This window comes from Dendronephthya gigantea, unplaced genomic scaffold (genome assembly GCF_004324835.1).
Source record: "Dendronephthya gigantea isolate DGI-Jeju-01 unplaced genomic scaffold, DenGig_1.0 000003F, whole genome shotgun sequence".
Classification (NCBI taxonomy): Eukaryota; Metazoa; Cnidaria; class Anthozoa; order Malacalcyonacea; family Nephtheidae; genus Dendronephthya; species Dendronephthya gigantea.
The window spans coordinates 4,285,811-4,306,043 of NW_021163013.1; positions in this window are offsets into that span (position 1 = coordinate 4,285,811).

The following is a 20,233-nucleotide window of genomic DNA, read 5'->3' on the forward strand; positions in this document are numbered from 1 at the left end:
GTGTATCCAGACTCCTCGGACTCTTGCGAATAACTGCATAGGTAGTGAGATTCGCAAATCGCATTCACATGCAGGTAACCATGCCACACCGGTTCACTTAAGACTGCAGAAATCAAAGCGGCTACAGAAATCTTATGGACGAATGAGGCACAGCGGGATATGGAAATAAAGCAGTTAGACAGTCAACTCGGACTGTTTATGAATCATAAATGAATTTTCTTACTTTTTAACTATATAATATATAATACGTTTCTAAATATTTAGTGTATATATTTTACCAACCTTAAATTTTATTATAATTGTAACTTTTAAATATTTTACCCTGTAAATCATATATCTATTGAATTCTTGCATGTAAAAGAACATGCAATTCAGTCTTAATGGACTGCAAAATGTTTTATCAAATAAACCTATCTATCTACCTATATCTAGTATCTAAATGCAATAGATAATTTGTAATCAGCTTGCCAACACTTGCTTTGCTTTGTGTATACTGTACTCAATAACTATATATACTCTGTACATTGAAGGTAAAAAAGGGTTGTCAGTTACATGTATTAATACATCTCGAACCGATATGAACATTTATGACTAAAACTTATGTGGCGTTGTTTACATGTGCGACTAGCAGAGCCGTACATTTAGAACCTGTTCCAAACCTCGAAGCAGAAGCAATCATGTTATGTCTAAGAAGATTTTTCAGCCGTCGCGGGCTTCCTCAGCTTATGGTCTCGGATAATGCCAGGACGTTTAAGACAGCCAAGAAAAGACTCCAAAGACTATTTGATGTACCCGAGGTGAAGAATTTTCTGGTCAATAAAGGTATCGATCGCGAATGGAGATTCAACCTCGCCAAATCCCAAGGGAGTTAAAACTTGCTGAAAGCAAGCTGAAAGAAAGTGCTTGGAAAATCGCAGTTATCATTTCACGAACTATCTACTATTCTCCCAGAAATCAAGGCTATTTTGAATTCGCTTCCTTTGACATACTCCTACAGTGATGACATCGAAGAACCTATTACACCCGCACATCTTATTATCGGTTGAAGAATATTGAATTTACCTGACAGTAAGGTTTGAGAAGATGAGGACTTTGACAGCGTAAGTGGTAAGGTTGCTGTGCAAAGGCGTGCATCGTACGTAGCAACGAAAATTCAACATTTTTGGCAACGGTGGAAACGGGAGTATCTTGTCGACATTCGTGAGTTTCATCGTTCGAAAATTAAAGGACGGTAATAGAACATCACATGTCCTAGTTGGAGATATTGTTTCGATTCGGGACGAGTCACAGTTACATGCAAGGAGGATTGTGGTCGATGAGCAAGATTGAGAAGCTTGTGAAGGGCAGAGACAGTAACGTTTGAAGAACTCGGTGTTCTTCACGTGAAAAATGGTAAGCGAAGTTTGATCGAAAGGCCTTTACAGAAACTCTATCCATTGGAGATACGATGAGCACAAACGGAAGAAGACAAGGTAACGGCAGCGCGAGGAGACGAAGGTAAGACTGATACGTTTTAACGAGTAATGCCCACGAGAGCTTCGGCGGTTATTGAAAAGGAACGGATTGGCCAGTTTTTCGAGGATGAATAGGACACACTGGCCAATGGTGGGAGTGTAGTAACTTTTAGAGAAAAACTTTATACTCAGTGGGAAAAAGTAATAAATTAGCATAATTATAAAAGGGTTTAATGTGATTGGTTAGTTGAGAACCTTATTGACTCTCGTGCTATTGTTAAAAAGTCTAGGCGCTGTGAATGGTATTTCTTTGGTATTGATTGAAAATGTATTGGTTTTTTTGTGTTTGTATAATAAATGACAAAGGGGATATATAGGTAAAAAGATCGAAGGATAAAGAGAAAAGATATGACCTATATCATCAAAGTTTTTGCAAGAAAATCCATTTCCTAGGACATACCTTCTTGGTAACTACTACTCAGCAATATACGTTTATATCAATGATGAATGATGGCATTCAATTATATTTTGACTTATTTTCGGACTGATTGCCATAGAGATAAGATATTTTCAATGAAACTTGCAAACAAGCCATGCAGTATTAGAAATTTAACCACTCGTATAATCCGATTGTCATCAAAATTGCTCGACCACAGTGGACAAATGAATGATTTATATGACAAATATTGACACAAATAATGCAACGTTAACTTTACCTTGACTTTTATATAGAAATTTTCCAAAACTCAAAGCAACACTTCGAGTGAAATTTTGACTAAGCTGCCTAAACATTCACAAAAGAACAGACGAAATTCTTTGAAAGTATTGACGAATGCACGAACAGTATGTTCGTCACCTTTCGTTTACCCAAAGATTGACAGACGTACAGACGTACGTATACCCACAGACACTTTTTCAACAATATAGTGGTTACCCAAAAAAATGGCTAGTAGTTTAGTAAAGGTGTCTTAATTTACCTCAATGTAGTTTTTTGTGTTGTTTGCTGTGTAGTTCCAAAATCTTTTTACTATTTCTCCCAAGGTACGTGTTATTTTGGAGATTAAGTTGCCAACCTTATCAATATAAATTATGTTACCTAAGTCAGTATAAACTATAAAGCTGTCCGCGCGCGTAAACAATGTAGACGAAGACTGAGTCACGGAAAGATTTCTGGGCTACTTATGGTATAATAATTATGGAAGATTTTACACTTGATAATATTTCATTTCATTTATAAAATCCGTTTTCTCACCCCAACCCCAAACTCACATAAATGTTCTAACAATCATGTTACCATCGCTATGTTTAACGAGGGGTTGCTGCATGCATGTATTTCTAGTAATTAAAATAGCAGACAAGGTGCGTAGCGGAAGGAGTTGCCCATTTCGAATCAGCTATGTGATGGTTATTAATGAACAGCTTGAAAAATACTGGATATAGATATGGTTAACTGTTTCCAATGACCAATGCCGAATGTCGAAAATTTGTCAGGGCACATGCCATATCAGACTACGGACACTAAATATTAGCCTGGGACGACTGAGCAGCATTTTGGCACCGCAGGCGTCCACAAGCTGAAATCGATGGACGAGGTGACATGGAATCCAAACTTTGCTTAGTTATATAATAATGGTGCAAACTTTATTTAAGCTACGTTTTAATGCATACTTGATATATGATAATTGATTATACATTCAATAAAACATTAATTTTGCATAAAATACGTGGTTTAACAAGAATAAGAGATAGAGTTCAGTAAAATTAATCTAGATTCATCCAATCCGTGTTTCTACAACAAAAAGTAATATCTTTACCTCATCCGTTTTAATCATTGTTCTAATAGCACAATTTTACATGAACCTTGTCCGATTTTAAACGTTCGAAAATTTCTAAGAAAACTAAATATTCTTTTCAGAAACACCAAGTGCACTCTGATTTAAATTTGTTCTGCATACTAGTACTGCTCCGTAATCATACATAACACGAAATCGAGCAAAAGCATAATAGAATTGCAAATATTTTTCGTGCACAACATGCAAATATTTTTCGTGCAAAACAAAAACCGACTGTAGAAAATTCTATAAAATCTGAAATTACAATAATCCCTTTTTCTCTTTTTAATCGTTTAATTTCGTTTTCTTTCTTCAATATTAAAATTGCTCACCTGGAAACTCTGATCTAAGCTTATATTAAGCCAAACTCACAAAATACCACAATTATGTATACAATATTTTAAGTTAAAGTTTGTGTGAGAAAGATTGCCTGCTGTTTGGTAGCTTTTAAATTAGAATTCCCATTTATACATTCAATTGCAAAACGGCATATATAGTATCGTACGCGCTATTTTCTTGCAGCCCTCGCCGTAATATTATGCATCCATGCATGTATATTGCCGCAAAGTGGCGTAACTATATAGAACGATCATTGCATGGATAATTGAACGATAGGTTATTTATATATTCAGTTCTGCACGACCGATTTCTTTCGTAGGTGCATGCAATAGCACATACATTAGAAACCCGTTGGGCATGCATGACTGAATAATATGAATAAACAAACCCTCCAAAAAATCGTTTTAGCTACGCCCCTGATGGCACATGCACATCGACATGAAAGTGATTCTGACTTAAGGTTGTTCTTGGACAACATTTTGCTTTCTAAAGAAAGAGCTTTAATTCCTCCTAAAAAATGCGTTCAAAGTGAATTCACTATAATTTATTATTATTACACCATGCATTTTTCGGATGTTTTTTTTTTGTATGCAAATTGGTCTGAACACGCAATTATTCGGCGCTGGGCCGTCAGAAGCTACAATAAATTGGAATTAATCATATATAGTAACTTAAGTCAGACACGGGCGTCTGCTGACAAATCGGGAGCTAGTCAGAATACACAGCCAATGTATAATAGTAATTTTATGTTTTCATAAAAATGCAAGAATTACAATTCTACACTCCAATAGTTGAAATTTCAAAGTGAATACTTACTCCCGGTAATTTTTTGAATGCGCATCAAAAACATCTGGCTGCTGTCAAAAGGTTATTTCGAAACTTAATTGTGACTTATATATTAACACATGCAAGGGTGTTAATCAGATGATTTTGTTCGTACTGCGTACATGCAAGCTTTAACTTTTCTCGGTTGCTAACTAAAGTTCCAGAGAAAATTTTGATGGGATAGCTACAGTAATTAGATTAATTATATCCATACGCTGTACCTTTTTTCTGCATGGCTTAATTGCCTTTCGCTGTAAAAAAACTATAAACGTAACTAAGAAATGCTGAAAGTGCAAAATAGATACAAAGCTAAATATGACAACCATACAACTCCAGCCTTGTTGAAGGATAGCTGTTCCACGATTTCGGTAACAAACGAACGTATCGAGCCATGACATGAGTTGTGAATGCGTGGGTAACAATGGTATTCTTATCTTTATTTCCTTGAAAAATCTAGATAAAATTTAAACACAGGTTTGCCTGCCTTTTTATGCTATATAAATTTGCATTCTTTTTATAAATAGGCGTTTTGCAATTAGTTTTTCCGGAAACATTTTTTTTCAGAAAAATAACTGATATTCAAAAATTGGTCTTCCCCAAGATCCATTTGTGGGAGGGAAAATACTCTATAATGCATGGCCGGGTGTAAATCTACACGAAAATTTAGATGGATTAAAAAGAAATGTCGACGTAAAGAAGTCGTCTTCGAATGCCTGTAAACAATGGGCTCATTTGGATCCATACGAGGAAAATAAGTCGTGACTCGAATAAGACGCAAGTTTTTCGTGTATACGAACCTGCCGAGCCCGTCTTACATAAGATGTGTCTTAACTAAGAAGCTAACAAGCATTTTGAATCATTTTACGACGAAGTCGTCGTATTTAAGTTGCGTCTTATATAAGTCGCAAATTATTTTCCACCGTTTAGTCTAAGTGCAGAGATCTTATGGCAAAAGTTAGTTACTTGAGCGGAGTATTGACAAATCGTTACACATGAGCAAGAACAAGAGAAAAGGTTAATATTCGTATAAAGGTATTTTGTAGATTCCTTATAAATTCGATCTTATTTCGGATTGCGCATCGCTTTAATTTCCACGATTCAGTGAAATGAATATAACTGGAACGCACCTTTTGACAGGAAGTTGAAGCTAATTCATCCCCACTCTTTACACGCAAAAACAAACACGGCCAAAACAAAATGTTTTTTGTGATTTCGTATATTTTATAAAAACTCCCCAAAATTTTTTTTTAGGAAGTTAGATAACTGATTTTGTTAGTGCTTACAGCCGGCTGAGACATTCTTGTTGTTAGTAGAATGCATTTTATGGACCTATTTTGGAAATGCGGAGTAAGATGGTTCTTTGCTAGGAAAAAGCGTAGAGCCTAGCATGACAATGCAGGAATAATTGTTTTACTCTACAATTAATACAACTTGGGATTAAATAAACATAAACTTATAATATGTCTACCAAGTGTAGCCATTTTGCGATGAAATTTTAGCTTTTATATAGAATATACAGAAATATTGAAATATTGTTGTCAAAATTTCTATAATCGCTATAAACTTTTTTCATTTAAGAGGATTTGTTTGCAATCCGATCGGCAACTCCGGTTCTAATTCGTAAAACAGTTCACGGGTTGAATTTATCATGTTAACCATTATAATTCCATAAAAAACATTTAAAACCATGGAACAGACAAAAAATCAAATTTCTTTCAAATTCGCTCTGCATTTCCAGTGATCTCGTGACTCACCTGCGAATGAAGCCCAAAATTTGCGAGACTTTACCTCCAGACACGCGTATCGTTCCATGCAGTTATTTATTAAAGTTAACTGCCACGATGATTGTGGCATAGTTAGGAGCCATACTGTCGCGCATTGGGGGCCATGACGTATTTTTGCTTACCTTTGTATGCCCAGTTTCTTTATAGTAAGTCCAATTACAGCCATCATTGCTGTACAAAACGCAGTAAGACTTTGTCCACTCGTCGTAACCACATGACTGACCTTGCGTAGCCACCCCAGTCAAAGTTGTTATCTTTCCCAGATCAACTTGAAGCCACGGGCCGCTATTTTCCGCTAGAGATGGTGCCCAAGAACAAGAAGGACCTGGTTTATTCAATCTTCCGAAGTAAGGTTGGTAAGCAGTACTGTAAATTGATGATGCTGTGATTGCCGAATCAGTTATATCTCCACTCTGCATTCCCAAAGGCTTAACTTCCGTACATGGAGCTAGTATAATTTATATGTATGTTAAAATGAAATAAATATTTTCCTTTAAAGGTAAAGTAAAGGATTATCCTGTTTTAAAAATCAAGGGATACAATCCTCAATGTCTCCTTAATTAATCGACCCTGTATATTTCGCCTCTAGGAAATATATAAATAACGGGAGAATCAAGCAAAAAGGGTTATTAATCAGGGTTTTACCTTGAGCAAACAAAAAGGGTCGATTGGCTTATTCTACTGTTTAACTGTTCTATTGTATTGTTCTCTATAATTAATATTATGAATATATGCAAACCTTTTTTGGCCCTTGGTAAATTAGAATTAACTTTTCCCTTACTTTGGTGGAACATAAATAACTCGAGAAGTATAATTGCGCTAACTTAATATAATTTTACAGACATTTGGCAATGGGGTGTACCTAAACGATTGTTTTTGATTTTATATAGATCGTAGAAGTATTGTATTTATAGCCTGCCAAACTTTATTATTGCAACAGTTGTATTTATTTTAGGCTCAGCTCTTAGGCAAAATATATATTCAACTAAAATATATGGCAATTCTTTCGTTCTAGCGTTAAAGCCTTGTTAGTTATCGTGTTTTTAAAAATTGTCTATTTTCTATATTATTTGTTGTTTTTTGGTGCTTGCAAGTGTGGTGACCGCACATTCATACAAAAAATTTTTTGCTCAGAATAAATTACCTAGTAATATATAAGAGGGATAAAGTTTAGTGTTATCCTTCGAAAGTTAAAGGAAATATTTTTGTGTCAATTAACTTTAGCAATTAAAAAATTGGAAATGTTGCAAAATGTATTTTCAAAATGGAAAAATGAATCAACGCTGCCGACGTTAGATATATTTATTATATAAAAAAGAGTAATAATTTTATAAATTACTTCTATAATGCAATATAATAGCCATAATTTTACCGTCAGAAAAATGCGTTTTGCCATTTGTCGCCTTAGGACCCATCACCAGCTATGAAGAAAAGTAATATTGTAAATTTCTTATAATATTCTCATAATTACAAATAATATAGTAGATTTCTTTCTGATGTGTTTATTGATTGAAGATACAATTTTGGTGTATGATCCAAAAAGGGAACTGGAAAATAGCATTAATCATGTGGGAAGATTTTTTTATTTAGTAAACACGGGGTGAAAGAAAAATTGCAAAGTGTGTAATGTAATTATGTAAATGTCAGAAACCTGACTTAGCTATTTGGGCATACGTAAACAGCGGCTAAATCATCCAGTGATCAAGAATTGACACTCAACATAGAGTTAAACTTGCATAATAATGATATAAATTTATTATGATAATTAGATAATTATGTATTAATGTCGCAAGAGAACCCAGAAGAGAGACCTTTAAGTTACACTGTTGGTAGCAACATGTACCAGCTATATTTATAACCAATATACACACTTACTATTTCCAAATCTTGATAAAACGACCATTCTCCATTTCCAGACCTATCCCTGTTTTTAGTTCTGTTACTAATTTGACAATTCACTGCGTATTTAGTGGATCCTGGTCTGTAGTTGAAACCAAGGCACATTTTTTCTTTGAGGCATCTCAAAGAACACTCAATTTTGGAATGCACAGTATGATTTGATATAATATCCCTTGATGCCAATGAGTTACCTGAATTTGGTTAAGCAATGTTTAGTTAATTAGTTAGAGGCGAATAAAAACACAACCTAACCGTTCGACAAAGACTCAAAGACCTTAAAAAACGACAATAATTATAAACAGTATTAAGAAAAAACTATAATGACAAAAAAGCAACTATTGTGTCCGCTCACACAGAAATTGTACAACACAACGATGATAAAAGGTTTCTTTAATCACATAAATCAATAATGACAGCAGTGCATTTTGGAAACACTATATTTATTATAATAATATATAAAATGGTTGAAAATGTAAATCGTATAGGTCTTTGCTAGCATCTCCATAGTTGCGAGACACCAAAATATGTCGCCATGCATCAAGTGCGTCAAGACCTGAAGGCCCAGCAGCCCCTTCAGTCTTCAATGCTGCTTTTGCTGTGGCTGTCTCGTCGATGTTGGCGAATAACGATGGATCGACATACGGAATTTCACCATCAATCATGGTGGAATAGTCCTCAGGCTGTGCAGGTGGATAGTTCTGCAAGAGGTCCTTGTGCACAGCGTCATTAAGAGGAAGAAGTCTACCACATATTTCTTCCTCCAACAAACGTAGAGCTGCGTTCACTTTGCCACGAAACATGAGATTAACGAAGGTCTTGGAAAGCTGTTCATTTAACCATCCGACAGTGCTTTCCCATTCAACCATTCTAGTGGCCAGTAGGATCGACTAGATGGTTGTGCATCCCCGAAGTAACGCATCGAAGTTCCCTTTTTGCCACAATTGCAAAACCATGCACCGAGACAGACAAGTCACATGGTCTTTCGATCTCGATTTGAAACTCAATTTTTGTAAGAGAAGAGCAGGCATGGTCATAGTAAGTCTTAAAGAAATATCATGCAAGAATGCTTAGCAATCGCAAGGGAGGGATAAAAAACGCAAATGAAGCTAATAAGGCGATATTTACATCAATTATACATAAGCCGGTTGTCTCTTTTAAGCGAGTTGACCGCACCTCTACATGAATACGAAAACAAATATGAGCTATAAGTGAGCTTGAAAGATGAATCTAAATGATTTTGATAAACAGCTGATCTACCGCTCTAGATGTCGGCAAACAGTGCCCAAAGTCGGTGGTTGCGACGATTTTACGTTTTGTACTTCTGCTAAGTGTATTTTTAGTATTGAACTGAAAGGCCATTATTAATTTTATGGATGAAATGCAAATGAGTGCACAAGCGACAGTTATTTTGTCGCTAATGTCTGGTAATGATTCGTGCGCACGCATAAACAGCGAAGAATTCAGAAAGAAATTGAGAAAAACTGAGCTATGCATGATATACAACTTAGTACTCACTTCGTTCTTGCTGTCTGACCGATAAAAATATCGAACCGCGGTCATGTAGTATTGACCTCGATTGTCAATATGCCATAAGCAGGGTTATTATATTTTGGTTAATAAATAAGCCAAATATATTAGCATAACTTTTGTTTTCTCTGTTTAAAACAAGTGATCAAAGGGCTGCAAAGAACAATGTTTGACTTATTTATTCAGTAACTTCCCAACCCTGCATGGCAACGATAAAGCCCGGGATTAATATTTACTTTTGATAAAAAGACCTTATACTTTGTCAGTTATTACTGTTCTCTGACACATTAAACTTGTTGCTTGCCCTATCTCTGTAATAAGAAGCGTGCCATCATCAAATTGAAGTCCATACACATTGAGTGAAAGAAATCGCAATTCGCACGATTTATTAACTTGTTGCGAAAGTTCGATAAGGAAACTCGTTCGCAGCGCTTTTCCGTGTATTTTGCAATCTTTCACAAATGTCTTATATAATAATTATCTGTTTTAAAACGATAATTTTATTGTCCTAGACTGTAGCTAAATATTAATCGAACTATATAGTCAAATCATATATAATTCTCACCATTTCTCCTCACAACCTTGAATCTAAGTTGCTTTCTCTCCAGAGGTGATTTAGGCTGTACTTCTTTTCCCGTGATTAGACCAATAAAACTTTTTAAGAGCAATAAATTGATTAGGGCTGCAATATTCATCGTTACTCTTCGAAATTGAGAAAATTAATCAAGGGAAACTGGCCTTCATGAAGTTTTGTATTTGTGTACGTGTGTGCGAAGTATACTTGTGTTTACAATCATAAATAAAACATCTCAGAACACCTGCATTGCTATGGCTCACATTTTTTGTGACAAAAAAAAATTTTAAGATGAAGAAATATAAAATATTTATATAATTAAAAGAATAAAATATTACTTTCTCTTCCTACTTACTTTTCCTTGTAATTACAGTTTAATCCTCTATAGCGCATCTTCAATAAATATCCAGAAGCGCTTTTCATTGAAAAGTGTATCGAAATTCAATTTTGAATTAATTTATAACAGTTTCTTGAAATATATGTTAAATTAAAAATTAAAAACAAATGTATATTTATTAATATAAATGTGAAAAATTAAATATAAATTTGTACATAGGAAAAGAAAGAAATTACACTATGCATAAAAACACGTACACGACGATTTTTTTAACTATTTTGAAATATAAGAAGAAACTTTCAAGGCTATGATAAAATTTAATTATTATAGATCAATAATTCAATTTTTTTTACACGTTATTTGCGATGTCGCTCAGCTGGTCTATTTGTAACACGTGAATAAATTTCAGTCGGACCCAACGCCACGGCAGTGCCGCCATAAAATTTATGGATATTAATAAGGAAATTAAACAAATAAAAATTCTGTCCAGCGTAGCGACGACGAAATTTAGAAAATTCTGGATAAATCCTCACATACGAATTGAACTTCGAATTCTCGTCCCTTGTTTATGAACTCATGCATGTAAAACCGAATAACGTACTCGTAGAGTGCTTTAATCCTAAAATATCCTTTATAATCCTTTAACGCACGCAATTGTCCCCGAACCAGTCTGAACACCGGGCGAAGGAGCTAACTCCGCCCGGAATGCAAATACGAAATTGAAGTTGTCCACCATTATGCCATGTACTTTGGGCGTTTTTGTAAGTTATGCGCATGCATGCGTGCGTTTAAAACGAGTTGAAACTGGTACCTAGCAAACGTTTGAAAACGTGCGATTTGCTAAATTAAATTTTGGTTCGTGTCAGCATAATTGTATGATATTTTGAATTTTAAAACCTTTTTGAAATAATATTTTTCACTTGAATGATCTTGAAAATATACGAATTGAAAATTGACTCGTAAGAGGATGTAAAATATGCATTCGGATACATTGGATGGTAAAAAACCCTGCAATTTTAAGGCTTTTTAGAGTGTTTTTGAACTGGTAAATGGGTGGATTTTCATTTTAAAGCGTGTGCGTACTTTTTAAGTTTGATATGTGGATTCATCAACAAATGTATGACACCTCTTTCAATTTATACGTCAATTTCGTTAATTTTTTTCTGATTGGGGGAGCTTTTATTTTTATAGGTGAATCTGTCTAAAAACGAATTGAAATTTTGCCAAAAATTGTATTTAAAACTGAAATTATGATTACAGTTGAATTTGTAGTCGACCCGAGTGTTGAATTTAAAGTGGTACTTGATAATTATAGGGTTTCACTTATACCATTTTGATTATTCAGGGGAAACGAATATTATAAAACTTTACTGTAGGAAATATATGTCGATTGCTTCAAGCGAGGGGACTTTGCATGCATATATTTCTATTCTATTAGTGTATTTAACCCCTCGCCCTTACACCTGTGATCAGAAATTCTAGCCTGCAACCATGATAAGAAATACAGTTTGTCACTAAGAATCACTCTTGTTGCCGATAACCTCTGAGATTGAAAATTTAGAAAATATAAATCAATTTACAACAAGTGAAATAATTGACGATCGATGTGGTATGAAAACAATAAATAATTATTACTGGACGAGGTTGAGCGTGATATTCAGAATTCATATTCATTTTTTGTAAACTTACGTTCTGATTGGTCGACTTGTACCACGTGAGAGAATATATATAGCAACAACGCCACAGCAGTGCTGTTATTGCACTAGCAAAATAGCGGAAACAAACAAAATATTTTCCCGAACTTAGTGAAGAGGAAATTAAAGTAATTATAGATGAATTCCACCCGCTTGGGGTGTTTCGGTATTCAAAGGTAAGCATGTATTGCTTAGTTAAGTTTAAAAATGATATTAAGTAGTAAATAGTGACTAAGTAAAATGACTCGAAATGGCAAAACATGCATATATTTGCTTTACGATTTAATTAACAGATTGGCTATCAAGGAAATACCCTCAAGAAACTTCTTCCCCTGATATTTTTTGCCAGAGATTAAAGAAGTTTTATCAAGAGGTGAAAAAATCGCCCAAAGATCACTACAGTCCGTCAGCACAGCAGCGTCGTGCAGCACTTGACCGATACCTTTTTTCATTGCCAGATTTCAGCAACATATCTATCGTCCGAGACCAGAGTTTCAAGGCAGTCTTTCAAAAACCTTTGAATGCCAAACTAAAGCTGATAAAGTCTGAGGGACAAAGCAAAGTCCGTCATCATTCGTCTATTTTGGCAAAAGATATTAAAAAGTGCTACGAAACGAAAGCTTGTTTGGGGACGAAATGCTATTAAGTTTATACTTCGCGTGAACTTGTTCAATAAAAGACTTCATTTTTGCCACCGAGGCCGTAAAAACCAAAGGTCCCTTATCAAATAAAGTTTTCAGATTAGATGAGATGGAAATACTGCAGCATATGTGGCGATGACTCGCAGGGAAAGCATCATCAAGGCGGCTTGCAGATGAAGAAGCTGACGAAGGAGATCCCAAAATGTTTAGCACTGGAACTACGCGGTCGTCGCGGTGCCCTGTGATATATTTCAAAAAGCTCCTCGCTGTTCTTAATCCAAATCAAATGGCGCTGTTCCAGAAACCTAAAAGAAATTTCACTACAGCCGATCAGATCTGGTTCGAAAACAGCCCGATTGGCGTAAACAGTATAGCAACTATGATGAAATAAATTTCCATCGATCGATGCAAATTTATGCCAAGTTTACAGCAACCATTGTGTGAGGTCGAACACCACTGATTACTGCTTCAGTTAGACGTCGCGGAAATACCCATTTACAGAATCAGGCAAACCTCTGGGCATGGAAATGAAGCAAGTGTGAAATTCTACTGTGACATGCAGACAAACCTTAGATGATGACAAAGAATCTTCTAATATTCTTGCAAGATTTGGGATCGAATTGCAAGCACAAAACAAAAAGGACTGATTGTGACTTTCGGGAAGGCCACAGCGAGAGCGAGACTTCCAGAATCATGTGCAAAACAACATTATCGCCAACGTGAGTCAGTCCCCGACATTAAATTTCCTTCGCGAATCGCGATGCAGCATTCAATGACTTCCATCATTCAATACAAAAATAATCATAAAGCTAGTGTAAACATTGCCCGTTCAATTTTGCTGCATTATACCATGCCAGCAATTAAGTAACGGTTTAAAATCGACGTTTCAAATGATTAAAACAGTACAAAACCTACACAGACAAAGAAAAAACTTCAAATGTTATTTTATTCTGTAATTGCAGTCGACGCCGGCGGCTAAAAGTTTTATACTTTATAAATATAGTGTGTATTTTTGATACCAAAATTCAAATTACACTTTCAAAAACACTTTTTGAAGTTAAAACAAAGGTGTAATAGCCTTTCACAGGTTTATTCGTTTGCATAAAAAGCTGAAAATTTAACAAATAAACGGCATACAAAGCTGAAAAGTATACAAATACGGCTCATTCTTATCGCGAAACAAATACGAAATAAACAAAGTAAACACGTACCCTTTGTCTTTGAAAACATTTATAAGATTGCAGATTATGAATTATTCCTCTTACACGGCTTTGTCTTGACCGAATCCAGGTTCATCTTTGCTAACTGTCATGCTTCATATATCTTGTTTCTTCTCGTTTTACTTTCTTTGTACAAAGTTTATGAAACGCTTTTACAAAAATGTTTACGAAATGACAGTTAATATAAATTGCTGACGTTCTCATTACCTCGCGTGCGTAAGCACAGCGAGGTCTTAAATCCAGTAGCGTTATTTTCCTATAGACCAATTGCGAAACTTAGTGACCGCACCTTCGTGCAACATGGAAACGAGGCTTATTATGCAAAAAACAATATTTGTATTTTTTGCAGTACAAAGCTATTCGCCGAGTTATATGCCGTTTTTCGCCTTTGTTTTACATATTTTTCGATACCTTTCAGCTTGGTTTCATCGTTGTTATCATAGTTTACAGGTTAGGAAGTTTTGCCTTTCAATTGAGGCGTTTTTGTGGTGTTTTCATTAATCTTTTCGGCTGCTTTCGTCGTGGAAGTATGGAAAAGGCCGACACAAACTCAGGTAAAAATTTAGTTTTTCCAAACTATTTCGTCTCAAGTTTTGAAAATGTATTTCATTTTTCTCCCTCTTATTTGTGCAAAATTTGGCGATATATATTTGGTGCAAAATCTATGTTTTTTATGTCAAAAATTATTGAAAAGTGACAGTCAGATTATATAATTTTCAAACCTGATGACTGAAATGGCTTCATTTATTCAAATTTATTCACAAATATCACTGTATTTTTTTTCTTTATACCACAGTAATACTGTTAAAATGGTCAAAAGTAACTGACTGAAATGTTTTTGTTTATTTTCGTTTTAATAAAGTACAGACGATGCATAGCTTGCATGCCGGCCTGAAGGTCGAATTTTATAAAAGTCGAATTCGAATGCATCTGAGTTTGCATCTGAATTCTGCATTTGTGTTAGTACAAAACACTATTCTTTCAATCTATCTACTACCATGCAATAGATGTTTAATAAGGGTGAACCAAGAATACTTGAAAAGGAAACGATTCCGTTCACCATCATAAACGGAAAAACACTTGCGAACTCCGGTTTAAATATTTTTCGCTTTCGGCTTTGCCATCATGTAAAGGTGTATCTTAAAAAAAGCTGCAGCTCGCATTGTGGCTACCTTTATTGTATGTTATTGCCGGAAAAGGAATATTCAAATTGCAATTCAAAATAGACAATGATATAATGTCTTGGTTATAAGTATTTTACTATCCATGTCATGCATGTGTGCCAAGTTGAAGAGTTGTTTTGCTTTTCAGTCGGCATCACAATGATCACATCACATGTACTGTAGTTTATATACACAAAGAAAATAAACAAAAAACTCCGTTGCTTATTTTATCTTTTATAGTTTTTGTCAACAGATTTCTATTTTTTTTTGCTGAGCTGTAAAATTTCTGTCAAATTACATCTTATCGATTGATAAAATTGGTATAAAAAAATTTTAGATGAGAAATGTGAACATGGTGGTTTGTTCGATCGTGACTTTTCAATAATTTTTGACATAAAAAACATAGATTTTGCACCAAATATATATCGCCAAATTTTGCACAAATAAGAGGGAGAAAAATGAAATACATTTTCAAAACTTGAGACGAAATAGTTTGGAAAAACTAAATTTTTACCTGAGTTTGTGTCGGCCTTTTCCATACTTCCCCGACGAAAGCAGCCGAAAAGATTAATGAAAACACCACAAAAACGCCTTAATTGAAAGGCAAAACTTCCTAACCTGAAAACTATGATAACAACGATGAAACCAAGCTGAAAGGTATCGAAAAATATGTAAAACAAAGGCGAAAAACGGCATATAACTCGGCGAATAGCTTTGTACTGCAAAAAATACAAATATTGTTTTTGCATAATAAGCCTCGTTTCCATGTTGAGCGAAGGCGCGGTTACTAAGTTTCGCAATTGGTCTATGGGGTCGAGAAATTTACAACACCTCGCGGGCGTACCCAACGATCGGGCATTGCGGGAAACGATCGGGCAGCGCATGCGCCATGCGATCGCATATGCTCGACAGTCGACGGAGCAACGTTCGATAAATCGATGAAGACGATTAAAGACGTGGACTCTTTGACGATTATCGTCAAAATAAGGGGGTGAGGGTATGCTGGTGGAGCCACGCGAGGTTAATGCCTAGCGGGCATCTTGTTGAAATACAAACTTTCTGTCATAGCCAATCAGAACGTTCGTTGATTACCAGACGTTACTCGCGCATGCGCATAACTTACAAAACCAACGTCGACCGTCCATGACAAACAACTTTGGATTCGCCTATGTTCTACCGGGTTCCGGGTGTAATTCCTAATCTCCGAGCGGAATTAGTACCCTCGCAGGCGCTCCGCGCCCGCTCGAGGATAATAATCAATTTTAATGTTAACATTGATTGTAAAATATAAATTCATAAACTAGAAATACATGCATGCAGTAACCCCTCGCTGTTTTAACCAAGTACGCAATTTTCTGAGTTAACCTGACCTAAACTTATATTATGAAATGACACAAAACTCAAATCAGTCTTATTATATTTTACCGAGTATGTTATAGCTAATGTTTCCATCATTCAATACAAAAATAATCATAAAGCTATATAGTGTTAACATTGCCCGTTCAATTTTGCTGCATTATACCATGCCAGCAATTAAGTAACGGTTTAAAATCGAAGTTTCAAACGATTAAAACAGTACAAAATCTTCACAGACACATGCAGGCAAAGAAAAAATTTCAAATGTTATTTTATTCTGTAATTGCAGTCGACGCCGGCGGCTAAAAAGTTTTATACTTTATAAATATAGTGTGTATTTTTGATACCAAAATTCAAATTACACTTTGAAAAACACTTTCTGATGTTAAAGGAAAGGTGTAATAGCCTTTCACAGGTTTATGCGTTTGAATAAAAAGCTGAAAATTTAACAAATGAACGGCATACAAAGCTGAAAATTATACAAATACGGCTCATTCTTATCACGAAACAAATACGAAATAAACAAAGTAAACACGTACCCTTTGTCTTTGAAAACATTTATAAGCTTGCAGATTATGAATTATTCCTCTTACACGGCTTTGTCTTGACTGTGTCCACGTTCATCTTTGCTATCTGTCATGCTTCATATATCTTGTTTCTTCTCGTTTTACGTTCTTTGCACAAAGTTTATGAAACGCTTATATATTTATGAAACACTGAAATGTTTACGAAATGACAGTTAAATTGCTGACGTTCTCATTGAAATACAAACTTTCTGTCTTAGCCAATCAGAACGTTCGTTGATTACCAGACGTTACTCGCGCATGCGCATAACTTACAAAACCACCCAACGTCGACCGTCCATGACAAAGAATTTGGACAACTTTGGATTCGTGTATGTTCTACCGGGTTCCGGCTGTAATTCCTAATCTCCGAGCGGAATTAGTACCCTCGCAGGCTCTCCGCGCCCGCTCAGGGATAAACTCTTGTAAATTTGAAAACATGAATTTTTTGCCTTCGTTTTTTGAAAATTCTATAAACGACAAAAATCTTTACGAGTTTACTCAAAATGAATATTGAAAGCATTAAAACACTCTTTGATTGTGCATTATCAGGTTTTACATGCACTCGTTCACAAACAAGGAACTCTAATTAAGTTTAATACTATTATTTATACAATAGTATTGAATTTCTCGTTCATTGTTTGTGAACTCGTGCATGTAAAACCCGATAATGCACCCACAGAGTGCATTAATCCTTAATTATCAAGGGCGAGGTTGGTGATATAGATAACGTCAACCAAACTCTTGATAATTCTGAATATCACGTAAAATGCAGTTTGACAAGAGTACAGTTTGTGTATACGTGTGTGCGAAATATGCTTGTATATATGTGTTTATACAAATGATAAATTATAGAAAGTTAAAAATCAAACGAAAAAATTTATTAAACACATGCATAGCCATGGCTCACTGGCAAAAGCAACATTAAATTCGATTACGCATCTCATAATTTTTTTGTGTGTGAGAAAATGTTAAAAAAAACCAATAACAAGTTGCAACATTACAGTTGAAAAAATGGAAAACTCCTTTCTTTTTCATGTACCAAGTAAAGGTAAATAAATATCAGGAAAGATTGACATTCCAGCTGTCTTGATAGGTATACAGGCGCAACTATACCCGAAGGTGGAAAGCAGGCATTTAAAAACAAATTATCTCCTTCTTTTGACACATTTGTAACAATTTAGTAATAGTCTCCTCTTGTACCTGCATATCTTTAGCAGTCATATATTGTGCCTTCATCTTCCATGAAGTTTAATAAGCGTTCTTTAGTTTTAGTGTCCGGGAAGTTCTTTACAATTTCTGTAGCACCACCAGCTCGAAAACTATGAAGTTAGTAAGCATGTTCATCCTGACCTATAATTGAATCAGACAATCCTTAAAAAGCTTACAAAATCTTGCATACGAAACAGCTTTATTACAAAAATATATTGTTTTGTATTTTCCAAGTGGACTAATACAGTCTTTACTGTCATTTAAAGTTATATTTGGTTGTTGAAGATATTTGTTTCGTAAAATCCAGGACATGTACCTTTTATTCGATCTCGAGATAAACATGGCCTGACCCTGTCGATAAATCTTTCTAATATATGACACGCGGTCTTGTGACTAAATGGCGTGCGCTGATTGGTTCTTTGCCGGTCAGGAATCCCCCAGTATTAGACCGTTGCCGTAGTAACGGTCCAACTCTCATACTTTTGAACAAAAACAAGCTTGCACTTTTATTTTTGACACGAAAAATATCGACGGAGAATGGACGATCGAAGAAGAGCATTATTTGGTACATGCGAATATTATATTTATTCATCTTTGATTTTTGTTTATATTACTGTATCATTCTTATTTAACGAGTAAAAAACAAAGTTTTGGGAGCCACTTCAGTGCTTGCTTGCTTGCCGACTGGCTGGGGAAAGAGCCGGCAAGAATGCTGCTGTGCATTGTGTAAATAAAATATGGCCAGAAATCTGATACAGCATGGCCGCCGCGCATGCGCATCGTATCAAATTCGAGTGATAGAAAATCTGGCTGACATAAAATCCTACTAGTAAATAGTATTAGATTTGTGCACGCATGAACTATTTCTACCAATTTTACGAAATGCATCAGGAAAATTAAAGTCCCACAAATCTTAAACTACAGTCTATTTTATATTCTTTCAAAAAAAATTAAAATATTATTAAACATGATTAGTGCAACATTGTTCCATTTGCACGTTTGCATTAGACTATAAAACGAGAAAACCCCCCATACTAGCTTCTTCATACATGCAAAAATAATCACAAATTTGATGCAAATAAGTGCTTCTTGCGCCTCTGCATCATAGTTTGATGTACTTCCACAAATCTGTATACGATGTTTACATGTTAGTCTTCATTTTGCGTTCAAAATTAGTGCCTTATTTTGTGCTCTAACCTGTTCCAAAACGCTTTGAAAAACTGCACAATATCGCCGGTGATCATAGCATGCGTTATGGCCATTGATTGAAATTGTACGACGAGAAACTTGGCAATTTCTTGTTGTGTTTTGATTTTCTCGGTCGTATACTTCGCCATGTTATTTTAGGAATGTCTGCAGGGGTTTTCCCTAACCTTGCACGTGTAAACATGTCGTAATACCTCATTTGCAAGTAAAATGTCGGACAATTTGTCTAAAAATCGCTGGTCTTTTGAAGATGAAATCAAGCTTTGTCAACCGGATTTACGGTATGCAGCTAGGAATAATGAGAAAAAGATCATCTGTACGCTGGATATACCTTATCCTCTTTTGAAGCAATGGCACGGCATTGTATACGGGTATGTTAATAAGCCAAATTCAGCACAGACGAGTCAACCAGATATTTGCCCTGATCGCCCATCGTCATCGAGTTCTGATCCTACTTCGACGGCTAATCGAGGCAAGCCCGTGAATTTTGTTGATGTGCTAGAATATTGTATTCCGGACAGATTTTTTATGGTAAGCACCGATATAACAGTGAGAGAAAAAGTAAATGAAACACTTTCAAAAATTGCTGGTGGTGTGGCACAACTTT